The 25,619-nt window shown below is 37.1% G+C and overlaps 1 protein-coding gene and 1 long non-coding RNA gene across 2 annotated transcripts in view; both read right to left on the reverse strand.

Annotated features, from left to right (window-relative positions):
* Positions 1–25,619, reverse strand: part of LOC137656345 (uncharacterized) — a 239,123-nt gene that overhangs the window by 92,322 nt on the left and 121,182 nt on the right. The window lies entirely within an intron of this gene.
* On the reverse strand, positions 14,588–25,608 carry LOC137656734 (uncharacterized). Its single transcript, XR_011047009.1, has 3 exons — positions 25,382–25,608; positions 24,083–24,185; positions 14,588–16,257 (listed from the first exon to the last, which is right to left on the reverse strand). It is a non-coding gene; the product is annotated as an uncharacterized lncRNA (long non-coding RNA).

Raw genomic sequence — 25,619 nt, forward strand, 5'->3', positions numbered from 1 at the left:
TCGGTATAGAAAATGGGTTTCAGTGTCTTTTCTTGCTCATAGAAAACCATAGAATTTCAAGCTAACGGGAACTAAACTGTATTACTTACGGACGGGACGTTAACTTTTAGAAGTGACTGAAAGAATTATCAGACAAAACAATCAATGATAATTTAATCGCCATTACGTAATTTAATCGTAGTTTTTAAATTATTTATAATCAATATTTCCTTAAATATATCGAAATGAACGATTGATTGAAATAATTAAGGAATATTAACTTAGAAAAGTGACCGACACAACATTCAGACAGATATCAATGACAATTTAATTGTTCACATTACACAATTTAAATGCTTGTTTTAAAGCTATTTAAAATCATTTACTCCAATATTTCGAAATGAACAAATGTCTGAAATTATTTAAGACGATGTTAATTTTAAGAAGTGACCGACAGTATTATTAGACGAAGCAATCATTGATTATTTAATTATGTATATTATAAAATTCAAACCTTGTTTTAAAGCTATTAATGATCGATATTTACTTTAATGGCTCGCAATGAACAATTGTCAAAAATTATTTAACGAGTCAAGACAACGCAGCCTATTTGGACATTTTCTCAATATTCTGACGTCAAATATATCAGTAAGTCATTAAGGATAATTATTGGAGTAATTTCATGATCATAATTATTGTAATAATCATGAAGGACTTGGTATGAAATTTTCAAACAAAATACAAATTAATATCAGAAAATATACCAGAAGTGAAACGGAAAAATTCTTTCAATTTCTATAATTTAAATAATAGTATATTTTTACTTTACAATTCGATTGAAATATTTTGCTTTTTAAAACTTTCCTGGCCTTTTTCGTATGTTTGATGATTTAATTTACTTTAAAAACTATGCTAATTGTACTTTGACTTATTTTGTTTACACTATATACTTGATTTCAGCTTGGTTCAACTTTAAAGATGGTCATTATATTTTCATGTAAACTATATTATTTTTAATCATATTTATAAGCTGATTATATTCTTGAAGATATTGTTGTGACAAAATATCCACTGGATTTTAATTCAATCGAACCTTTCAGATGGAACGATATAATGATTTTTGTACTTCTATATTCTCGCTGAATTACTTTAATTCTCATTGGTGATATTCTTACATTAATAGTTTTAACTTGGTTAAACTATACTTATGAAATTTCATAATCTGAACATTTTATTTATATACTTAATATTCTGTAAATGTTGACTTTTCACTTAGAACGGATGCATTTTTTACGAGCTTTAAACTTGTCACTTTTTTCAGATTTCTTGCAATTTATGAGATAATTGACTTAAAGTCATTGATTTTACTCTTACTCTAGTGAAAACATTATTTTTTGAATAAACATTAAGTTTTCCAAACCAAATATACTATATTTCTCTTTTAAATTTGTCTTTCACTACTGATTTTTTTTTTTACTTATAGGTAGCACTTCAAGATTTCTTACACCTAAATACTCAATCTTTACTGTTCAAGTTTCGTTTAACTATAAAAAATCAAATTATTTTGCATATTTCAAAGTTGTATGTTAATTGGAATCTTAAGGCTTACTCAGCAGAGAAAATTCTCATTTAATTGCTGGCCATTTTTGGTGTACTTAATTTGGCTCGTTAATCTTCAAAATTAATTTTCTTTTTAAATGCAAAGCTCAGTAAGATTAAAGTTATATAGTATATACAATAAAGTTGATATGCAAATTGGATTAAATTTTCATAACTTAAAAATGCCATAATTTCCAGTTAATTTAAAAATGATTTTTGTGGGATAAATTTGATTAAACTAATTTAGGATAATATTGCTTTCATGAAATTCTTGATTTAGAAAAATTTTGCTTACATGCAATTCTTGATTTAGAAAAATTTTGCTTTCATGAAATCCTCTTTAAATGCTTCTCCTCCTATTAAGATCTCTAACTTATTTAAATTTGTGCTACCTTATTTAACAGCAGTTTACATTTGCTCAAAACCCTTTATTTACAGTCTTCAGAAAATGAGAATTAAGTTAATTTTATTTTCACGCGTAATTTAAAGATTACAATTAAGGGAATACAAGAAGTAAACCAAACCAACAAATGGCCTTCACTTTTATTTAAGATTACAAGTCGCCTTTCAGTCTGTTACAGCAATACAATTATTTACATAACGACACACTTCCACTTCAAAAGCAGAGAAGTGACAAACACCTGAATTGCTTTACGGCTTCACATAATTCCATGTAAGTGATTAAGTTGGGTAAATAACATTCGTGTAAAGATAGAATCCTTACACGCAAAACCTAAGGGCCACTTTAGTGTCTGTGAGATTGACCTTACAAAATTCATCCCATTGCCAAGTACTTAAGGGATCTGTCCAAGGGTTCATTTAGCTTTTTGAAATTTTATTTTTTCTACAATTTTTCACCTTACGAGTTTTACACGACTGCGAGAATGGTTCCTTAAGATTGCTTAGTAAAACAGAATAACAAATAACTGCTGGTTTCAGTCAAGTGATAAGCAATCAATCTTTTATGTAGATCACTGAAACATGCATAAATACTGTACAGGAATTAGATTTTTTTTTCATTGTTTATCACAATGTTACTACATTATTATTACTAGCTAAAGTACAACCATAGTTGGAAAAGCAGGATGCTAAAAGCCCAAGGGCTCCAACAAGAGAAACAAATAGTCCAGCTAGGAAAGGAAATAACCTATATGAGAAGTTATGAACGCTTAAAATAGAATATTTTAAGAACACTAACGACATCATAACAGATCTCTCATATATAAAATATAAATAAAAATTTCTTAGCATGATCAACACAGAACAGTTACAACATTAAAACAGATCACTCATATTAACTATAGAACAAAACTTATGTTAGCATGATCAACATAAATTTGCTGCAAGTTTGAACCTTTTGAAGTTCTACCGATTAAACTACCAGATTAGGAAGACCATTCCACAACTTGGTCACAGTTGGAATAAAACTACTAGAATACTGTACTGTGTAGTACCGAGCCTCATGATGGAGAAGGCAGGACTATTAGAATTAACTGCAAACCTACTAATACCAACAGGATGGTCATGTCCTGGACGATATCAACGTAAAGAATGATCAGAATTATGAAAATTTTTATGAAACAAAGCGTAATGAACTATTTGAACAACTGTGGCAGAAATTAATATTAGCACAGGAACGCCAGAAATTAATACTTAGCACAGGAATGCCAGAAATTTAACAGAACACAAGTTCCTAACCAACAAATTAAAATGAGAATAAGCAGCCGAAACTCAGACAGAACAGTGCTTGAAACATGGAAGAACGAAATTATTTAAACATCAGAATAGAATCACTGAAAATCTTACAAGACTTCCTCAACAAGCCGATTTTTGGTGAAATTGAAGAGGAGACCTAATAGGTTTCTCAAAGATAAATATTCTGTGGAGAATCACACTTAAATTTTCAAGTCATGCAAACTTAAACATAAGCAATACAGAGATTTGGATTTTGAGGAGAGACTGTCCTCGATCTACAGTACTTACGAGTCTTATTAAGATTAGACTTCATGCCACAATTCGCACTAATTTCAGCAACATCTCTAATAAGGGATTCAGCAATCCCAGATCTACATTTAGGATAGAAGGATGCCGAGTGTAGCATCTGCATATGCAACAAATTGTTTTTTTAGCCAAAACGTGTATATTAAAGTAATGGACCTAGAACACTATCCTGAGGAACCTAAGATATCAGATTCCAATACTCACTATGGTGCTCATCAACTTGTGATCTATTACTTAAAAATTCAATAATGATGATAAGAAAAGAGAACCCCTCCTAACTGTTCAAGTTAGAAAACAAGGGCCTCATGATTAATATGGTCAAAGGCAGCAATATAATCAAGGGCAATCATACAAACTTCCTGACTACAATCAAGGGATTTCTGTAAAGCATTGGAGATTTTAAGAAGGGCATCACGTGCCCCAAAGGCCTTTATGAAAACCAAGTTGCAATTATGGAACCAATATTTACTTTCAGCAAACCTATTTTGTTTTGGCAGAAGATGCTCAATTTGGGAATTATGGAAAGGGGTGATGATAATCGGCTGGACTTAAGCTACCACAAATGTATTTACATAATGGAGTAACATTAACAAGTGCTAAAAGAATCTCCTTGCTAACTTGCACAAAATAATAACTTTGGCACTAAGAAATTGACAGTCTTTATAAAAAGAAACAAAAACCAAAAAGGAAAAATACCATTTCGGTCTACACCTTCACAAGCTTCAAGGTCCATCAAAAGAGCTTCAATGTCGTGAGATTAAAAAGCTAAACTAGTTAGTTTAGCCCAAGGAAAACAGGAATGAGGAAGATCAAATTTTCCCATTAGTCTGCTTACTGTCAAAAACATCAACCAAAAGGGTTGCCTTTTCCTTTGACAGCAAGTGACAGACATATGGTTCAAGTAAAGGAAGAACTGTTGCATCTACACCAGTGCAGATATATATATAAAAAAAATTGTTTTCCTATTGTCAATAAGGACAGTTTACCATTCCTACATTTCATAACAAACTAAAGCTGGTTTGGAAAAGAATTCCTTTAAAGCTTTAGGCTTCCATTTCAGGCAATTTTGTATCAAGAATTGGCTCTTAAAATACCAGTATCAGCTGATAGCCTTGTTTCAAAGTCACTTCTTTCAGCATTTATGATATTCTGGAAATATGTACTTTCATCTTGCAGTATTTCATTCAGAAAAACTGAGTCTTTTAACATAAATTTTAGCCACCTATAACACTAGCTACAAATAGTGCCACTAGGTAACATTGTCAAAAGTGTCTTATAGGCTCTCATTTGGCATCAGAAAAACTGATATAAGCTTTCAAGAAAAATTTATGTTCAATAAATTCCATGATATTATTATTACTTGCTAAGCTACAACGGTAGTTGGAAAAGCAGGATGCTATAAGCTCAAGGGCTCTAACAGGGAAAATAGCCCAGTGAGGAAAGGTAATGAGGAAAACCTACGAGAAGTTTAAGAACAAAACCATTACGATAAATCTTTCATATAAATAACAAGAGGAAGAGAAAAGTTAGAATAGAGTGCCACAGTGTACCCTCAAGAAAGAGATCTCTATCACACGACAGTGGAAGACCATGGTACAGAGGATGTAGCACTACCCAAGACTAGAGAACAATAGTTTGATTTTGGAGTGTCGTCCTAGAAGAGCTGCTTACCATAGCTAGTCTCTTCTATCCTTACCAAGAGGAAAGAAGCCACTGAACAATTACATTGCAGTAGTTAATCTTTTGAGAGAATACAAATTGTTTGGTAATTACAGTGTTGGCAAGTGTACAAGGAAAGAGAAAGTGTAAGGAATAGACCTGACTACTCCGTGTATGTTGGCAAAGATGAAATGAGCCGTGACCAGAGTGATCAATGTAGTACTGTCTGGCCAGTCAAACGACACAATAACTCATGGATTTGACAATATTTGCATGTTCAAAAGATGTATACGACAAATCTTAGAGGTCTAGCAGGATTCTCAGGGAGTTTAAGTCACAGGACCGACATTTAATAAAGCAAAAATAACGTATCTTTGTTAAGAGTAATTGTGATTCCTCTTTCTGTGTTTTTAATTAAAAGTTCTTTAAACAGAGCTAATCCTGAATGATAAATCACCTTTTGCAGCCAAAATTACCCAACAATACTAAATCCATATCTAGAAAAATGCTTTCAGGCAAAAAAGTTACACTCAGAAACTGTCAGAGTATCCTGACCAATATATTGGATAAAGACCTTCATGACAAAAGGCAATCTTAAACATTCTTTACTCATAGCCCAATCTTTGAGACTAACTAAACACACTCAAACACCTTATACGCCAAAAAACTTACAACATGCACAGTTGGTCAAAATTAACAATTTCTAAGCTTTCATCCTACGAAATACCAAACTTCGTAGTAAAAATTGCACACATCTCTTTATAAGTAAAATTTTTCTAGCGAACAAAAACACTAGGCAAAAAACCTCCCTTATCTAATAAAACACCCTTATCTGGAGAACAAAAAATATACTGTACTTCCTAGAAAAAATAAATATGCAACAACCTTTACACTTTCTAGGAAAAAATACCCTAAACTTTCCAATACAAATTATGCTGCCTGCTTGAACAAATCTTTCTACTTCCTGAACAAAATTCAAAAAATTCACAAACATTTTTAGCTAATTGGCAACACACAATATATCTTGCAAACTAACATTTCCTAGAAGACGTTTAAAGCAAAATGAGTGATCAAGAATTACTAACAGACTTTTGAAAAACACAAAATATTACAAAACTAACAGAACTTTTTGGGTGGATATCGCTCCGAAAACAATTCAAAACTTTAGTTTCTCATGAGCTATCTTCCCTGGCAAATAATTGAGCAGCATTCTTTGTGAAATCCCCTCCCACCTACAACATTCTATGTAAAAACTGGTCTTTCAGGCTAAAATAACTTCGAAGAAATATGCTTGTGTAAAATGTATGTAAAACTACAAGTTGAAAAGACACCAACAAGCTATCATACTGACCGTCTCTTACCAAGTTTCAGAAACTGATGAATTAACAGACTGAGGAAAATAACTTCCGAACTGAGACCGAGCTTTTATGATAACGTAATCTTGACGTTTAAGAACAAAATTGCATTTCGGCATATACGTACAGCAAAACTCGAAGGCAGATTCCCATGCCAAATTACTAGCTAACAGACTTTTTAGCAAAAAAGGTACAAATTGACGGACTTCCTAGTGATAAAACAAAACTAAACTAAAAAAACTCAGATAATCCAAATTCCTGTAGTTTAAGCAATAGTTATCTCAACTGCCATCATGAAATCCAAATGTTACCACAAAATAAATGAAGCTTTAAACCTAAAACTCCAAAAACAAAGTTTTCCTTTTAAGTATAACCAATTCCAGAGCCTTAACACAAATAATTAAACTGAAAAGTAGCAATTCTGCAATTGGCAAGGTCTGATCTAAGAATTGCTTAATTCGAAAGTATAAATTAATATCTTAAACCTTATGAAGCATTAAGAAACAAAGTAAAAAGTTGTAAGACTAAAACCTGTTTAGGTTTCTTAATTACAGGCTTGGATTGTCTACAATATAGATTATGAAAAAGTTATCTGGAACAGGACTTTCTCCCTTAATTCCCAACTTCTTACAAGCATTATTGGTTTGACATATCCTTAGCAGCAAACATCTAATCAAGGATGAAAAAATATATTTAAGATGATCAATCCTGAACCTAACTAATTACTAACCAATTACTAAAAAGACAAGACTGGAATCCTAATTGCTTTACACTAAGTATAGTCTCAGACCAATACATACCAAAATAGTTCATTTGGGTTATTATTCCCACATTTATCAGTAACATACACACACACATGATGCCATACATGGCTCCCTGATGTTACAAACTAACAAAATAAATGACAAATTCCAGTTCGACAAGTATGTAAACACCAAAATCCACTATCAGGAACTCAAGGTTGACTACTATATCCTTTGTCACCATCCGACATCAGGATATTAATTCTAATGTAATTTTCTAGCATCTAAATACAATCAAGAAAACACACACACAATAGTCAAAACTTGCTGCTATCAAAGATTCTTCCCAATCTCCATTCTTATCCGGTTTGAACTATAAGACGCTTTTTGTCCAAATTAGACCACAAAGAACAGTCTCTTAGTCAAATACCTCTTAAAACTAGCCAAAATCCCATCCTGATTTGCAGTTATATACTGAAAGTCACTATGAGAGGATAGAAGAAACATACTATATACTATAAATGCCCAAACTATATAGAAAGGTATGTAAAACAAATTTCAACTCCCAAAAGAATCAAGATGAATTATGAAAAATAAGCATGTAAAAAAAATATCTGAATCCTGAACTTGATAGATGCGACTAACATTTAGACATTGTGGAGGGTTTATAGGACTGCAAAGGACCACAACTATATCAAAGGTATGTAAAACAATACATATTTCAACACCCAAAGAACGAAGATGAACTATGAAAAGTGTAAAAAAAAATATCTGAATCCTAAACTTGGTAGATAAGACTCCATTACCATTTAGATATTGTAGAGGTTTTCTACAACTCCAAAAGACCACAACTTTGAAAACACCGCGAGATGTGCAATTTAAACAAATGGAAAACTTCATATCAGTAAAACCAATAAAACTCAAAACTACAACCTGCTCCTGGCCTTAAATCATGGAATTAAAGATCTGGCTTAATGCCTGTTAGACGCCTAGTAAACAATTATTTCCAGTCATAAGGTAATATGAAAGACCAACAAGACCTTAATTTTGGAGTAATTAAAAGGATATTAGTTTTACATCTATGCATTATTTATTAAGCCAAGATGAATAAAATCTTTTATTACATCCTTAGAGCCATGAAATTCTTCACATTAGGGATATATGTAACTTATCTTCATAACCAAGAATCAATGACCCATCAAACTAAACATTGACAAAACTGGCATTAAAGAAATACGTTGGTTTTAAAAAGAAAAACAACTAATTCCTTCATTGACTCTATTCCATGAAATTTCATAGATACGTCCATGTCAACCCTTCAATTAGAAAGGTAACTTCAAAATGAGGTCTAATTTCTCTTTCAATTTTCTAAGGCAGAAGAAACAAGGTTGTAGAGCAGGCCTTCTTTCAATGAAGTCTTGACATTTCACAGAGCCACAAAACTCCACACTAGACAAAGTATCTGGTGATGGTACTGTATGATATCCTCAGTATGGGAGAGTAAATAGCAAAATTAGGTTCGGATTACTTGCCTGATTTAAAGGACGTTTGATAGCGTGTTAGACATGTCCCCGACTGACAGTCTGCTGGACCGAGTTCGAGATCCACTCAAGCTCAATGATTCCTAGTCATCAGCAGCCATTGCCTGGCCCCTCTGTGTCCTTAGCTTGATGGAGAAAGTGGGTCTGTACGTATGGTCCGTCTTTAAGGCATAGTCTTGTCCCTTGCCTCTGGCATTCATGAGCGACTTATAAAGCTTTAGTTAAAGAAGTTGACTGGCTTAGTGGATGCTTGACATAATTAACTGCCTGGTTCGAAGGATGCTAAACTTAACTACCTAGCTTGAGGATGCATGACACTGTCCAAATTAAGAGATATATGGAACAGAAATGCTATCGGGTAGAAAGGGCTAAGGAAACGGCTGTTTGATGAGCAGAAAAAAAAAAAACCACCACATACAAGGATTTCATGTGCCATCAAATCCATTTATGGGGTTAAAAAAAACACAATAACTCCAGTAAACGCATTTAATGGCATAGCAATCATCTAAGAACTGATGAGCCACAATAACCAATTTCAATGCAGTTTTTGCAGGGTCTTATTGACACACTGCCCAACTTGCCATTTTTCCAGGACTTATATAAGGTTCCAGAATTGCACAGAGCTGTGATAAAACCGCATCAAATAGGCAAAAGATGCAGTCCTTAGGCAATTCCTTGTGAAATTTTCAAGCATAAAGCCTACCTTCCCAAAAGCTGCTGCACAAGATCTGCTCCCCATGGAGGGGAAAGCAAAAACCAAAAGCCTTATTAGATTCCATAATCAATTTCAATAAGAATAAAGAAGAATAGCAGCTGCAAAGCCAATTTATTTTCCTTCCATCTGCAACTGATAAAATACTCATACTTAACTAAACATACGCCGGTATTCGTATCTGCTGCAAGACTCATATTCCAAGTTTAGGAAGGAAAGAGGGCCTGTGGATGAGATTTTACTCTGGGATGCAAATACACAAGTGTCAAGAGTAAAATACACTACCGTACAGTTTTTATTGACGAAGGACTTTGAAATGCCCCACGAATCTTATGGATGATACCTCCAAAATATGGAGTACTTGGCAAAATCTTCAAAACCTGTCTCCTCTCTTACTCAAATGATTGATTGAGTTTTCTAGCATCCTGACATCTAAGGTCATTGACGCCGGTCTCACTCAAATGAGAAAACAGAAGTCATGTTTGTAGTTTGGAATCCTCATCTTTTCCTTTGGAAATTGGAGTAAAAACAGAGTTATTATGGCCCCTGTTCCTAACAAGCTTTCCGCCTAAATAAGATAACAAATGGATGCTAGTCAGTTCAGCATCCTACAAAATCATCTACATACCAATTGGTTGACCTGTAATATACTGGTGACCCTACATGACATAACTATAGTCATTGTAATGCATCTTCGATAACTTATTTTCAATATATCAACCCTTGTCATAATAAAAAACAAAAGCACTGATAACCAAACCAATTCATAGGGTTCCCATTCTCACTGCTAATGATGCATAACTGAGATACACCGTGCTTAATTCGCTACTAACAACGGAATGGGTCACCATGTTGGGTGCTGTAGTAGTACAGGAAGTCGATCCACCGGGTAACCTTGATAACGGCTCCCCCTTCATTTTTGCCACTTCCCCCTCAGAGCGAAAACTATTTGGGGTGAAGATCGCCATGTGCCGTATCAAGAAATAAGTCCCCTGATATTATGCGATATCTAAGAATTTTCTTAAAGGATACTCGCGTCAGGAGTTAGAATTCTGGAGACCTATGGTCAATTCTCTGGGAGTATCTCTGTAGCTAAATATCCCTAAGAAAACTGCCTAAAGGAACCTTCCATCAGGATGACATGGCTATCTTACCAAATAGATTTTTCGCTTTGCTTCAAAATCCATTTTATCCCTTAGTAGCCTATGTTATCCAGTACTGAAATCAAGGAAGATGTGATGGATCAACATGTCTTCCACTACATTTCATAGAGGACCAGGATTTTTCAAATAAACAAAAACCAACTGCAGAAATCTAAGTATATAAAACAGGATGTATCAACTTTTCATTTTGGCATAGAGGCCTGGACTCTTATATAACACCACCCTTAACAACAGGAACACTTTCATTTTGCCTGTTAGCAGAAAATCATGAGCCTTACTAGGAAAGATCAGATTCCACACAATTGACGCTGGAACGAACAGATTGTAAGCCATGCTAGTTTCACTAAACCCTAGCTATGCTGGCTTGGTTACAAGATCCGTATGCCTGAAGAACACCTTCCAAAAAATATTTTATATGGACAAACTTCATTAAAATAATTCAAGAGTAAAAGACATACATTTTCACGACTTTCCAAATACTGTAGTGTACATGTTCAATCTATACCAATAAATCCCTTCAAGACTTAACGTTTAGTCCAGTGTATATAAAAGTTTTAACCTATTACTGATGATGTTAGAAACTCGTAAGGTTTCTCTCGCAGACTTCCAAAAGTGGCCATCGTGGTATTTATCCCACCTTTATTTCAGGTACAGGATATGAATGCCAAGCCTAAGACAATAAGGTATTTAAGCCACAACCTGGCACCACCTTTTGAAATGATGGCATGTGTCCTTAAATGTAATAAAAGTATTCCCATAAACTCAACCGAAGGAATAACTTCAGACTTTTTTAATTTCTCAATATTTATAATTTTCAACGTTTGTAATTTATAATTTTTAAGGCATCTTGGAAGAAAAAAATTATGTTTGTAAAACAAAGGTTCCTGTAAACTGCTGTCAAAGAAAAAAAATCAGCATGTGATGGTCAGTAAAATTCATAAAAAAAAGACAAGTTCTGCTCATAGTAAAAAAAAATGCTCTATGATATTAATCTTTCCCAATTATATCATCAAATATACATAGATTGGCCAGGAAAATATTTCAAATATGGGCATTAAAATTCAAAATCAAGACGAATGATGATTAAGATCGAAAAATATCTGAACGTTCGTAATTCTCAGGTTTTCTACGAGCTTGAAAAAACAAAAAACACATTCTCTTTTCAATACAGGACATCCTGTTTGAAAACCCATGAAAAGTTGAAAGCACAATGTAAATATATTTTTACACCCAGTAGTGATTTTTTTTGGCATCCATGGGGACCTATACTTTGAAAATTTAGGCCATTACAATTCAAAATTGCAAAAGAAATTCTACACCACATTTCATAGACAAATAACTAAAGTTGGTTCAAGAACCAAATTCATCATAACCAAAAGAGAAAAAGCAGCGAAGGCACCTCACAGGAGTTAACCTTACCACCCTACCAATTTAGACCTCTGCATATAGCAGTTTCCTTTTACATTGGAAAGGGACTACAACATTCTTAAACAGTGACAGAGAAATTGGATATACATATGGAAGAACACAAGAGATGCGAGGGACTTCTCTTCCCATCTCAGCATCAGCCGTCAGCTTAGAAAAACCTTTGAATTGGTTCCGAAACTGATAACTGACTGGCCGCACCCCACTGAGAACACTCAGCCTCCACTGGCCATTGCAATGCTGACTCCAAGGAGTCTTTTATTTAAGTTCTTTCCAAGTTTTCTATCTACACATTGCATTTAAAAAGGAACTTCTGTACTTAAACTTGGTCCTAGGAATAATGAGCAATTACTCGTATGGTTTCTTTTGAACTATTGTACTGGGTTAAGAGGCAACTTAGTCCCGAAGAATGAGCATGAACTCGTATGGTTTCTTTTAAACTACTGGTTTAAGAAGTCATATTTACGGACAATGCTCTAGTTCTCACTTTGTCCTCAACACAAGAGCAAGAGGCCTTCCTTATAAAATATGACAGGACAAAACTGTTTCAATATCACAATCATGATACAGCAACATAGATTGCCCTAAATTTACAGCAAATATTTCTACAGTTCATAAATAGTCTAAAATTTCACCATAAGTTAACTATCTTGACAAGCAGATTCCAAATATCCGTATCACGGAACAGCACATCAACTAAGGTCAATATCACAATCATGATACAGCAACATAGATTGCCCTAAATTTACAGCAAATATTTCTACAGTTCATAAATAGTCTAAAATTTCACCATAAGTTAACTATCTTGACAAGCAGATTCCAAATATCCGTATCACGGAACAGCACATCAACTAAGGCGGTTAAAAGCCGAGATCACTGAGAACGAGAATAGTAACATTCTAAATCCTATGACATTATATAGCGCGCTTAGGGGGAGAATACGCTAATGCTATAGTCGGAATGTTAAGTTTTCCAAGGCAATCGTCAGAGAAAAAGGATTATTGCTTGTCTAGATTTCTGCTATTTTTTAACGAAACAAATCATCCTATGACATTATATAGCACACTTAGGGGGAGAATACGCTAATACTATAATCGTAATGTTAAGTTTTGCAAGGCAATCGTCAGAGAAAAAGGATTATTGCTTGTCTAGATTTCTGCTATTTTTTACGAAACAAATCAATCTTCATTAACTATAAGCTATGAAGTTAAGATTTCTAATCCAATTACTAGATAGCCTTTATATAAAATTCTGATCCATTTTTTTTTTATGAGTAACCATATAACAAAGGTTTTTTTGTTACTCAAGATTTCTTGAAACTTAGCCCTCTAAAAAACCTATTTTAATAGTCTTTGAAATGAAAAATTTCTAAAAGCTAGATTGCTGGATCATATATATTAAGAAACAAACTCTGGCACACCATCTTTCCCCTCTTCCTCTTGTTTTCTTTTTGAAGTTTTCAGTTTGTGTATGAAATATCTATTCTAATGTTGTTACCGTTCCTAAATTTGTTACCGTTCCTAAATTATTTTATTCTAATGTTACTGTTCTTAAAATATTTTATTCTAATTGTTCATTACTTCTCTTGTAGTTTATTTCCTTACTGGGCTATTTTCACTATTGGAGCCTTCGGCTTTTAGCATCTCGATTTTCTAACTAGGGTTGTAGCTTAGCTAGAAATCATATTTCAATCTTTTTCCTAGATATTAAAAGTCGTTAGTTTGAGAGAATTAGTGAGAACTGAGCATAAGCTTAAGTACAGAAGTCCTTGAACAATAAAATCAATTTACAATTTGGTTTTTACAAAAGTTTCCCATCAATAAAATTTAAAATGTAACTTTTTAACTTGACTAGAACTTATGAAATTCAATGGAAACTGTATGCAACACATTAACATTCATATAATTAAGATTTATACCTTATCCTAAACAAACCTTGTCAAGACACCGTGGCATTTATAAGTCCCCCAGACATTTCAATGAAAGAAAAGTGCAAATGTCTCAAAGAATTTACCTTTACAAAACGACAATGACCTACGACGTTTTCTTTACGGAATATAACTGCATCCATTCTCTGCAGTGACTATTCAAGAAGTCAAAACTTTTACAAAAACTGCATATAAAAAAATTTACCTTTACAAAAACACAATGACCTACAACGTTTTCTTTACGAAATATAACCGCATCCATTGTCTGCAGTGACTATTCCAGAGAACGAGTCAAAACTTGTACAATAAAATTCCACTTATGGGAACTGTTTGAAATATTACTGTTATCAAAGTTATCTATATCTTATATAGCTACTTAAATGGTTACTTTATAGTAATTCATTGAACAGGAATTATTATGGCAGGTAAGTCTAAGAAATGAATTTCCCTCTTTCAGAGTAATCGTAAGATTTTAGTAAGTTTTTAAATCCTTCAAAGAAGTTAGCCAATCAGAATGAGCAATCTCATAACTGAGTTTTGTTTATCAATTCCTTTTTCTAATATATCATGTGTTAACTATCCAAACCTCCCCTTAAACTCTCACTCAAGGGTCAATCCATTTATATACTTAACATTTTCAACAAAGCCAAACATCTTCTAAATAGCTTAATAGCTTTTTCAGATTAAATGTGATCGTTCAGTATTTACCGCTGTCAACAACACCAGCCTGAATTTTAATTTAAATTTTCTTAGTAACTCATAATAAAACTAATCCCAGTATTATCAAACTTCCCTTAATGTTTCAATTTCTATTTGAGTTTGATTATCAATTTATATCCTCTAAACGATACTCAATATACGCAACTGTTAATTGAGTATTATCATCAATACTAGAACTTCTAAAAATAACATTTAAATTAGAACATCTAAATGCCAACAGTGTCTTGAACTTTGCAGAGATGTAATAATTGCAATGCTCTTGATAAGATACTCAACAGTATTTACAACATTGATTCAAGTAATTGTTAAAGTTAATCAAAATACATTAATTTTCCTCAATAACCACAAAACACTCAAGAGAATATTATTTACTTGATAACTTGGGTTAATTTTCCATTTGTCATATCTGATACTAATAAACTATATTCTTTAGAATCCAATACCAAACAAGTATCTAACTAAGTTATAATATGATCTAATTATCTAAATATCACAGTAATTAAAGACTGGCTAATAAGGAATTTGTTCTAACTTTTGAAATAATCAGTTAATTGCTGTACGAATCCTTACCCTAATCACAGAAGCCCGAAGTTTTAGTTATAATCTATAACAGCTTAAAATATTCGTAATAATCTTATTTATCCAAAATATTACCTAGCAATCATAGTTGATCTTCATTGGTGTTGCATCACAAAATAATCTAACTACTAAAAAGGGACTTTGATAAATTAATAAATTCTATTCTGCGTAATCACCGAGTTTACCGCTATAAAACGAGACCTAAATTACACCTAATTATTGTGGACTGTAGCCTACTGTGGTTGAAATAATTATAAGTAGATGACTACTAAATTGTAGATCAAAATGATTCAGAAAGTAAGCACTGAACTATAAACTACAAGATACTGAACTACCTAATATATACAGAAGACTCTTAGAGTTTTCATTTTGAAATGTTAATAAGTAATTGTGAACTCTCATGAATGTCACTATGGATGATAATGAACACTGAATCTTATGATATTAATCTTAATACCAAAAGGATGGAGAGTTCTTATCTATATCTTAAGTTGAGCGAGACCATTAAACTTAAATTATCCTCTTTTCGTTTGCAATCTAAAATGAATTTTTCTATTAGTGAGACCATTACACTTAAATTAACCTCTTTTCGTTTGCAATCTAAAATTAATTTTTCTATTGAGTGAGACCATTACACTAAATTATCCTCTTTTCGTTTGCAATCTAAAATTAATTTTTCTAGAGTTCTACATCGAAACAATGATGTTGGAACAACACAGATTCTTCTTCGGCAGCAGAATAATCTTGTCAATATTTCTTGATTATAGTGTATAGATCTTCTTTTCCAACTTGATTTTCTGATTTGAAAAACTGCCGATTCTTCTCATATGTAAATGGTATTTTATTACACTGATCTGTGAAGTAAAAAAAAAAAATTCAGATCTCTGATTTGAAATAATTTTCTAAAATCAAGATCCAAACATCCTACATGTGAGCCCTTTAAACAAGAAGTTGAAAAAAAAATTCTTAAATCTTATTTTGTTAGTTACAGAAACTGTCAATGTAATTGAGATCTGGATTGTAAAGTATAATAAAAAAAATTGCCAGAGATATTTTAGGGCCTAAGAAATATTACTATCAATGAATGCTCTTATTGTTAATAGTGATCAGCATTAAAATATGTTATTTTTATTAGTAAAATAAATTTTTGAATATACTTACCCGATAATCATGTAGCTGTCAACTCCGTTGCCCGACAGAATTCTATGGAGGGATACGCCAGCTATCACAATACTAGAAGGGGGTGTACTTACCAGCGCCACCTGTGGCCAGGTACTCAAGTACTTCTTGTTGACACCTCCTCAATTATTCCTCGGTCCACTGGTTCTCTCTGGGGAGGAAGGGAGGGTCGATTAAATCATGATTATCGGGCAAGTATATTCAAAAATTTATTTTACTAATAAAAATAACATTTTTCAATATTAAACTTACCCGATAATCATGTAGCTGATTCACACCCAGGGAGGTGGGTGAAAACCAGTGTACAAGATTAAAGGATAGCTAAGTATCCCATATTTCATATAACAGTTATCTCAAATAACAATGAAATAATAAGTACCTGGTAAGGAAGTCGAATAGAACCGTTACTCTGCCTCTTTATTTAAAGTTCGTCTTCCTTACTGAGCGCAGCGTTCCTCTTGGAGGCTGAATCAACCCAAAGGTGCCAAAGTACACGGGGTTGCAACCCCTACTAAAGGACCTCTACCAAACCTTTAACCCAGGCGCTTCTCAAGAATGAATAGACCACCCGCCAAATCAAAGGATGCGGAAGGCTTCTTAGCCTACCGTAACAACCATAAAAACAACAATAAAAGTATTCAAGAGAAAGGTTAAAAAAGGTTATGGGATTAAGGGAATGTAGTGGCTGAGCCCTCACCTACTACTGCACTCGCTGCTACGAATGGTCCCAGGGTGTAGCAGTTCTCGTAAAGAGACTGGACATCTTTCAGATAAAATGATGCAAACACTGACTTGCTCCTCCAATAGGTTGCATCCATTATGCTCTGCAGAGAACGGTTTTTATTAAAGGCCATCGAAGTAGCTACGGCTCTTACTTCGTGGGTCCTTACCTTCAGCAATGCAAGGTCTTCCTCCTTTAAGTGAGAATGTGCTTCTCTGATCAGAAGCCTTATATAATACGAAAGCCCATTCTTGGACATGGGTCTCGAAGGTTTCTTGATGGCACACCATAAAGCTTCTGACTGTCCTCGAATAGGTTTAGACCTCTTAAGATAATATTTGAGAGCTCTGACAGGGCAAAGAACTCTCTCTAGTTCGTTACCTACCATGTTGGAGAGGCTAGGTATTTCGAACGATCTAGGCCAAGGACGTGAAGGAAGTTCGTTCTTTGCTAGGAATCCAAGCTGAAAAGAACATGTTGCAGATTCGGTTGTGAAACCAATGTTCTTGCTGAAGGCATGAACCTCACTGACTCTCTTAGCTGTTGCAAGGCAAACGAGAAAAAGAGTCTTGATGGTAAGGTCCTTGAAGGAAGCTGACTGGAGAGGTTCGAACCTAGATGACATAAGGAACCTTAAGACTACGTCTAGATTCCAGCCTGGAGTGGAAAGACGACGTTCTTTAGACGTCTCAAAAGACTTAAGAATGTCTTGAAGGTCCTTGTTGGAAGACAGGTCCAAACCTCTGTGGCGGAGAACTGAAGCCAACATACTCCTATATCCTTTAATCGTAGGTGCTGAAAGGGATCTCTCATTCCTAAGATGTAGAAGGAAGTCAGCTATTTGGGTCACAGAGGTATTGGTGGAGGATATTGAATTGGCTCTACACCAGCTTCGGAAGACCTCCCACTTAGACTGGTAGACTCTACGAGTGGAAACCCTTCTTGCTCTGGCAATCGCACTGGCTGCCTCCTTCGAAAAGCCTCTAGCTCTAGCGAATCTTTCGACAGTCTGAAGGCAGTCAGCCGAAGAGCGTGGAGGTTTGGGTGCAACCTGTCTACGTGAGGTTGACGTAGAAGGTCCACTCTTAGAGGTAGAGTCCTGGGGAAGTCGACTAGCCATTGAAGTACCTCTGTGAACCATTCTCTTGCAGGCCAAAGGGGAGCAACCAGCGTCAGCCGTGTCCCTTCGTGCGAGACGAATTTCTGCAGAACTTTGTTTATTATCTTGAACGGTGGGAATGCGTACAGGTCGAGATGGGACCAGTTCAGTAGAAAAGCATCCACATGAACTGCTGCAGGGTCTGGAACAGGGGAACAATACAGCGGAAGTCTCTTGGTTATGGAGGTGGCAAACAGATCTATGGTAGGTTGACCCCACAAGGTCCAAAGTCTGTTGCACACACTCTTGTGGAGGGTCCATTCCGTGGGAATGACCTGATTCCTTCTGCTTAGGCGATCTGCTGAGACGTTCATATCGCCCTGAATGAACCTCGTGACCAGAGTGAGGTTTAGACCTCTTGACCAAATGAGGAGGTCCCTTGCGATCTCGTATAGGCTCCTCGAATGGGTCCCTCCTTGCTTGGAGATGTAAGCCAAGGCTGTGGTATTGTCTGAGTTCACCTCCACCACTTTGCCTAGCAGGAGGGACTTGAAGTTCAACAGGGCTAGATGAACTGCTAGCAGCTCCTTGCAGTTGATGTGGAGTAATCCTTGTTCCTCGTTCCCGAGCATTCCCGTCCGTCCAAGGTTGCACCCCAGCCCGAGTCCGATGCATCTGAGAAGAGATGAAGATTGGGGGTCTGAATGGCCAACGATAGACCCTCCCTGAGAAGGAGGTTGTGCTTCCACCACAGGAGAGTGGTCTTCATCTCTTGGTTGATAGGGATAGAGACTGCTTCGAGAGTCGAACCCTTGTCCCAATGAGCTGCAAGATGGAATTGAAGAGGGCGGAGGTGGAGTCTCCCTAGCTCGACAAACAGGGCCAGTGATGAGAGGGTCCCTGTGAGACTCATCCACTGTCTCACTGAGCAACTGCTCCTCTTCAGCATGCTCATGATGCACTCTAGGGCCTGGCTTATCCTGGGGGCCGATGGAAAAGCCCGAAAATCCTGACTCCGAATCTCCATTCCCAGGTACACAATGGATTGGGAGGGAATGAGTTGAGACTTCTCTATATTGACTAATAGACCTAGGTCTCTGATTAAGTCTAAAGTCCAATTGAGATTCTCCAGACAACGACGACTCGTGGAGGCTCTCAACAGCCAGTCGTCTAGGTAGAGGGAGGCTCTGATGTTCGACAAGTGTAGGAATTTTGCTATATTCCTCATCAGATGAGTAAAGACCATAGGAGCTGTGCTTAGGCCAAAACACAGGGCTTGGAATTGGTAGACAACCTTTCCAAAAACGAATCTCAGGAAAGGTTGGGAGTCTGGATGAATAGGAACGTGAAAGTATGCATCTTTCAAGTCCAACGAGACCATCCAGTCCTCCTGTCTGACCGCTGCTAAGACCGACTTGGTCGTCTCCATCGTGAACGTCTGCTTGGTGACATACTCGTTGAGAGCGCTGACGTCCAGCACCGGTCTCCAACCTCCTGTCTTCTTGGCCACAAGAAAGAGACGGTTGTAGAAGCCCGGGGATTGATGGTCCCGGACTATAACCACTGCCTTCTTCTGCACAAGTAGCGACACCTCCTGGTGCAATGCTAGCCTCTTGTCCTCTTCTTTGTAGTTGGGAGAGAGGTTGATGGGTGATGTGGTCAGAGGTGGTTTGAGGCAGAATGGAATCCTGTAACCGTTCCTCAGCCAACTGACAGACTGGGCGTCTGCACCTCTCTTCTCCCAGGCTCGCCAGAAGATCTTGAGTCTGGCTCCTACTGCTGTCTGGAGATGCGGAGAGTCAGTTTTTTCCTTTTGAAGTCCTGGATCCTTTCCTAGACTTGCTCCTGTGAGAGTCTGGACGGGAGCTTCCTCGGCTGGGGGCTCTACCACGAAAGGGCGGTATGAACCTCGTAGCAGGGGTATCAGCCACTGGGGAGCGATAAGTCTTGGGGACTGAGGTAGCAACCTTAGACTTACGAGCCGATGAGGCTACAAGATCGTGTGTATCTTTTTGTATCAGGGCAGCAGACAAGTCCTTAACCAGCTCTTCGGGGAAGAGGAACTTCGAGAGCGGAGCAAAAAGGAGTTGTGACCGTTGGCAAGGTGTAATGCTGGCGGAAAGGAAGGTACACAGTTGTTCCCTTTTCTTCAAAACCCCTGATACAAACATCGACGCAAGCTCACCCGATCCATCTCTAATGGCCTTATCCATGCAGGACATTAATAGCATGGCAGAATCTTTGTCCGCAGGAGAGGTCTTCTTGCTGAGGGCCCCAAGGCACCAGTCGAGAAAGTTGAACATTTCAAATGCTCTAAACATTCCTTTCAGTAAGTGATCCAGGTCTGAGAAGGTCCAACAAACCTTAGATCGCCTCATAGCAGTTCTCCGAGGCGAGTCTACCAGACTTGAGAAGTCAGCCTGGGCAGAGGCAGGAACTCCCAAGCCTGGTGCTTCCCCTGTGGCATACCAAACGCTCGCTTTCGAAGTGAGCTTCGTTGGAGGGAACATGAAGGAAGTCTTGCCAAGGTGTTGCTTAGACTGCAGCCACTCCCCTAAGATCCTTAATGCCCTCTTAGAGGATCTAGCTAGGACTAGCTTAGTATAGGTGGACTTAGCTTGTTGTACGCCCAGCGAAAACTCAGATGGTGGAGAGCGGGGAATAGCAGAGACAAAGTGGTCTGGGTAAACCTCCCTAAGTAGAGCCAAGACCTTACGAAAATCAATAGACTGTGGAGAAAGCTTGGATTCATCCACATCTGATGAGGGATCCAGGTGTGCCTCCTCATCATCCGAAGCCTCATCACCAGAGTGTAGCGAAGAGATCGGACAAGAATGCTGAACTGCAGTCAGAACGAGAAGGAACAATATTAGTGGATTCCTCTTCAAGTGTCTGTTGAGGGAAAACCTGAGGCTCAGACTGCAAAGGCTGAATAACAGACGAAGCAGAAGGAAGGCGCATGGGTGGAGGAGGCTGACTCCTAGCATGAGTGGTTGAACCCAGGGATAGCGCTTGCTGAGCGGTTGGAGGAAGCGGAGTAGCAAGTTCCTGTTCCTGTGGTCTGAGCGGAGCATGATGAGGTTGAGGCTGCGCAGAACAAGGTAAATGTCTCGCAAGCTGAGGCTCCTGAGGCGCAAGGCCAAGGTGTAGTGGTGCCTGCCTGGTGGAGGGTTGAGCTCGCTGCAGCGAGAGCTGAGGAGACTGACTCATGGATGGGAGAGGTTGTTGTACCTCAACCGAGAGTTGCACCACTGGTGGAGCAGCAAGGGGAGGCGGAGGAAGAGAGGTATAATCCTCCTGATCCCATAGCAAAGGTTGCCTTAACGAAGGCGGAGGCTGAACACCACTGGGAACAGCAAACTCAGAATGTGGCTCAACATCGTACGCCTGGCAGGTGGTACTGCGATCAGGCGGAGCGAGCACAGGCGGAGCGAACGCAGGCGGAGGCGGAGGCGCAACACTCTCAGCCCGACACTCACGCATCAAGTCCGAAAGCTGTGCTTGCATGGACTGTAGTAGAGTCCACTTAGGGTCGACAGTCGAGCTCTGTTGTGGCAGAACCTTACTCCTCTTGGGCGGAGTGCAGTCGACAGATGACTGCGGCGAGTCAGAGCTGAGCCAATGACTGCAACCTGGCTGAGCACTCGCGGACTGGACTCTGCGTTTAAGTGGTCTCGAGACCTGAGACCAACGTTTCTTCCCTGACAGATGATCAGCGGACGAGAAAAAGACGGGCTCAATCGTCTGCGGGTGGGAGTGACGGTCTTTGGAAGACACGCCCGCAACCACCGAGGAAACTTCTGTGCGCCTAACAAGGCCTGCCGAACCCTTATGCCCTTCGACATTGCTTCTCCCCTGGGCATGGGAGCTTGCAAGAGGTCCCGGACTGGGAGGACGACTGGCTCGCACAGAAGAATCCTCACGCACCACACTGGCACTGACACTAGCACTTGGCACTGCACTGACACTAGCACTCGTCACAGCACTGGCACTAACTCCACCCACTGCACTCTTGACCTTAAGTTCCTTAACTTCGGCCATCAGAGACTTATGGTCACTTACCACTGACTCTACTTTATCGCCTAAGGCCTGAATAGCACGCAAAACAACAGACATATCAGGCGGAGGGCAAACAGTAGGTTCGGGGGTAGCCACTACAGGGGTAGGAAAAGGTAGGGGATCATGAGGTGAGGAAAACATTGAAGAGTGAGAAGAACTCCTCCTAACTCTACCTCTCTCTAACTTAGATGAATATTTTAAAAGACGGACAAATTCCAGTTCCGAAAGTCCGGCGCATTCCTCACATCGATTTTCTAACTGACAGGGCCTGTCCCTACAGTCAGAACAAGCGGTGTGAGGATCTACCGAGGCCTTCGGAATACGCCTATTGCAAGACCTACATCGTCTATGGGAGGGGGCTTGCGAATTGTCAGACATCTTGAATCCAAAGAGTTAGCCAAAGGGGTTTCCAAAATCAAGCAAAAGATCGTTAACCGTTAATCAGGACTATATAAAAGCTATCTAGCTAATATAAGAAGGTTTCCAGTAATGCGACAGCCGAAATCTGAGAGAATACTTCACCAATTAGCCGTGAACAAACTCGAAGATCATAAGCGTATCCCAGAACGTCTTGCCGGAAGCACGACAGAGGAATAATTGAGGAGGTGTCAACAAGAAGTACTTGAGTACCTGGCCACAGGTGGCGCTGGTAAGTACACCCCCTTCTAGTATTGTGATAGCTGGCGTATCCCTCCATAGAATTCTGTCGGGCAACGGAGTTGACAGCTACATGATTATCGGGTAAGTTTAATATTGAAAAAATTATAATTACTACTGATATTTGAGCCTGCTTACAATCAGCATAGAAACATTTAACAACTTTCAAACCATTTCCTGATTTCACTTAATTTCTCCAAATACTTAAAATTTTGGTCCCTCATGTTCAGATAATGATCTACTTACAGACTTCACCAACTTGCTGTTCCAACATTACTTTTCAAATCCCTAAACATTCAATAGATTGAAAAGTTGTTGCTATGGGCATCACCACAAACTATAACTAAGGGGATCTAAAACTATAGGGCATATAGACTTCAGACAGCAATCTTTTATAAACTAGCACTTACTTGTATTATTTTGACTTCTTTAACTAATACGAACATTGGGTTCTTTCCGCCATCAACATCAATCATATTTAAATGTTGCATCATGAATTAAATGAGACAATCATCTACATCTTTAAAACAAAGCCTACTTTCTACCTCTACAACATATTCAAATTTAAATAAAATAACCAGAACTATTATAAAACACATAACCTTGATATACTCGAAATAAAAAGATAGAACCATATTTTCCATGAAATAGTATGGTATAAAAATAACATCCTAAAAAATCTTGGGCTACTAACATCCCTCAAAAAGTTTGCCAAAAACCCTTTCATCCTAAACTCTTGATTATTACTCCTGCAGTTTATAACTTCATATAGATTCTAAGTTTTAAAATTGCCTTTAGAATGGTCTGCTATTTTCGAAAACCCAGTTCATTTGAAATTCTGTGTTTATAGAGCATAAAGGTATACACAGATGCACCAAACTACTGTACTGTATATTTCACCATTCAGTCTCTCTCCTATTTACTATAGTTCTGTACAACAGTCATAGTTTGATAAGTGTCTTACCCCTGCAAGTTTTAGGTCCTGACGACAAATAGGCCATATAAGAAACAGGCCTCGACAGATTTTCACTTCCTCATACGACTTGAAAGGTCAAAAACTGATCAACCTGAAAGAAAAATGCATCATTAAAGGCCGAGCCATAAGTATCTAAACTATCATTAAATTCTTGCACGATACTTAAATAAACCTCTGAACTTGTGTTAACTTTCATAAAAGATAGATTACGGAAACTGAATTATTAAATACCGCTAGACTAAGCTTCTTTCATAGCTTCGTGAGAAAATTAGATCCTAATTGGTTATCATTCAATTTCAGATACTTCTTAATCTGAATGAAATGGTTATAAGGCAGTGAAGATTAATATGGCGGCGACATGTGGGATCAAAACCATCACTATACACAAGATGATTTTAGGCTTTCAGATTAAGTTCACAGTTATACAGTTCTCATTTCTATCTCGACCATGTCAATTGTATATATATTTCTAATGAATCTTTACTTCTGGGTTCATTAGAGTTGAATGTAACTTTAAAAGGAATCGTTACCTAACTGCTACTTGAACTATGCAGGACTTATATGTAAATTAAATTTCATAGTTCACTTGGTGTGGAACTTAATAAGGAGTAATATCTAGATGTACCTTATCTGATGTTTACTAGAAGTGTGCACACAAAAAGAAATTTGATTAAATAGCTTATAGTCCCCTTGATGTGAAATCTAGTATAACGTTTTTATCACGGATTCAAGACAAACTCTCCTGTTTTGAAGTTTTTATAAAAATCAAATGCATTTTCAGACCATTACAATATTCCTGGATATTTGAACCATCCCATGGAAGATAAATCTAGAAACTCTACTTCAGCTGATTAATTGAATTGGTCATATGAACCTCCTGGGACAGGGAAAGCTAGGGGGAAAACCCTACAGTCCTTTAGAGGGAGCACATGGATTTCTCTTACAAAATGCTTTCATAATTCTAAATACCTAACACAAACTAATGCTCGCTTCTGTAACCAATGATTTTGCTCTTCTGTACTGTCTATATCCAAACTTACTTTCCTTTTGTAATCTTTATTGATAAGATTAAAGTTTTTAATAACCATAAGATTCTGCATCAAGAAAAATAATTAGAAACTTCATACTTTAAAATTAGTAACGTACCGTAAATACAATTTTTTCTTTAAATTATAATTCCATTATTTTGAAAGCATGTTCATGACATAAGAATTAGGAATGATAAAAACTCTTTACATAGTCATTTATGAAACTAAACCTGGTCATTGCCAGGTACTTCAAACTTACCAATATGAGAAACAGGTTCCGATGATCTTTAAAAGCCTGGTTCCTTCCGGTTTCTTAGTGGTACTGCTCTTGATATCTTGTGGGCACCCGCTTTGTAGGCATCAGCCACCTAATTCTGGTTGTCCTTGATTTATAGACTCTCCTCTCACTTTGTCTTTCCACAGAACTTCAGCATAGCAGGTGCAGAATACTTATGATGGAACACGGACTTGTTCAAGTGTTCCATTAATTTCACTAG

This window comes from Palaemon carinicauda, chromosome 17, assembly GCF_036898095.1.
Source record: "Palaemon carinicauda isolate YSFRI2023 chromosome 17, ASM3689809v2, whole genome shotgun sequence".
NCBI classification, from domain to species: Eukaryota; Metazoa; Arthropoda; class Malacostraca; order Decapoda; family Palaemonidae; genus Palaemon; species Palaemon carinicauda.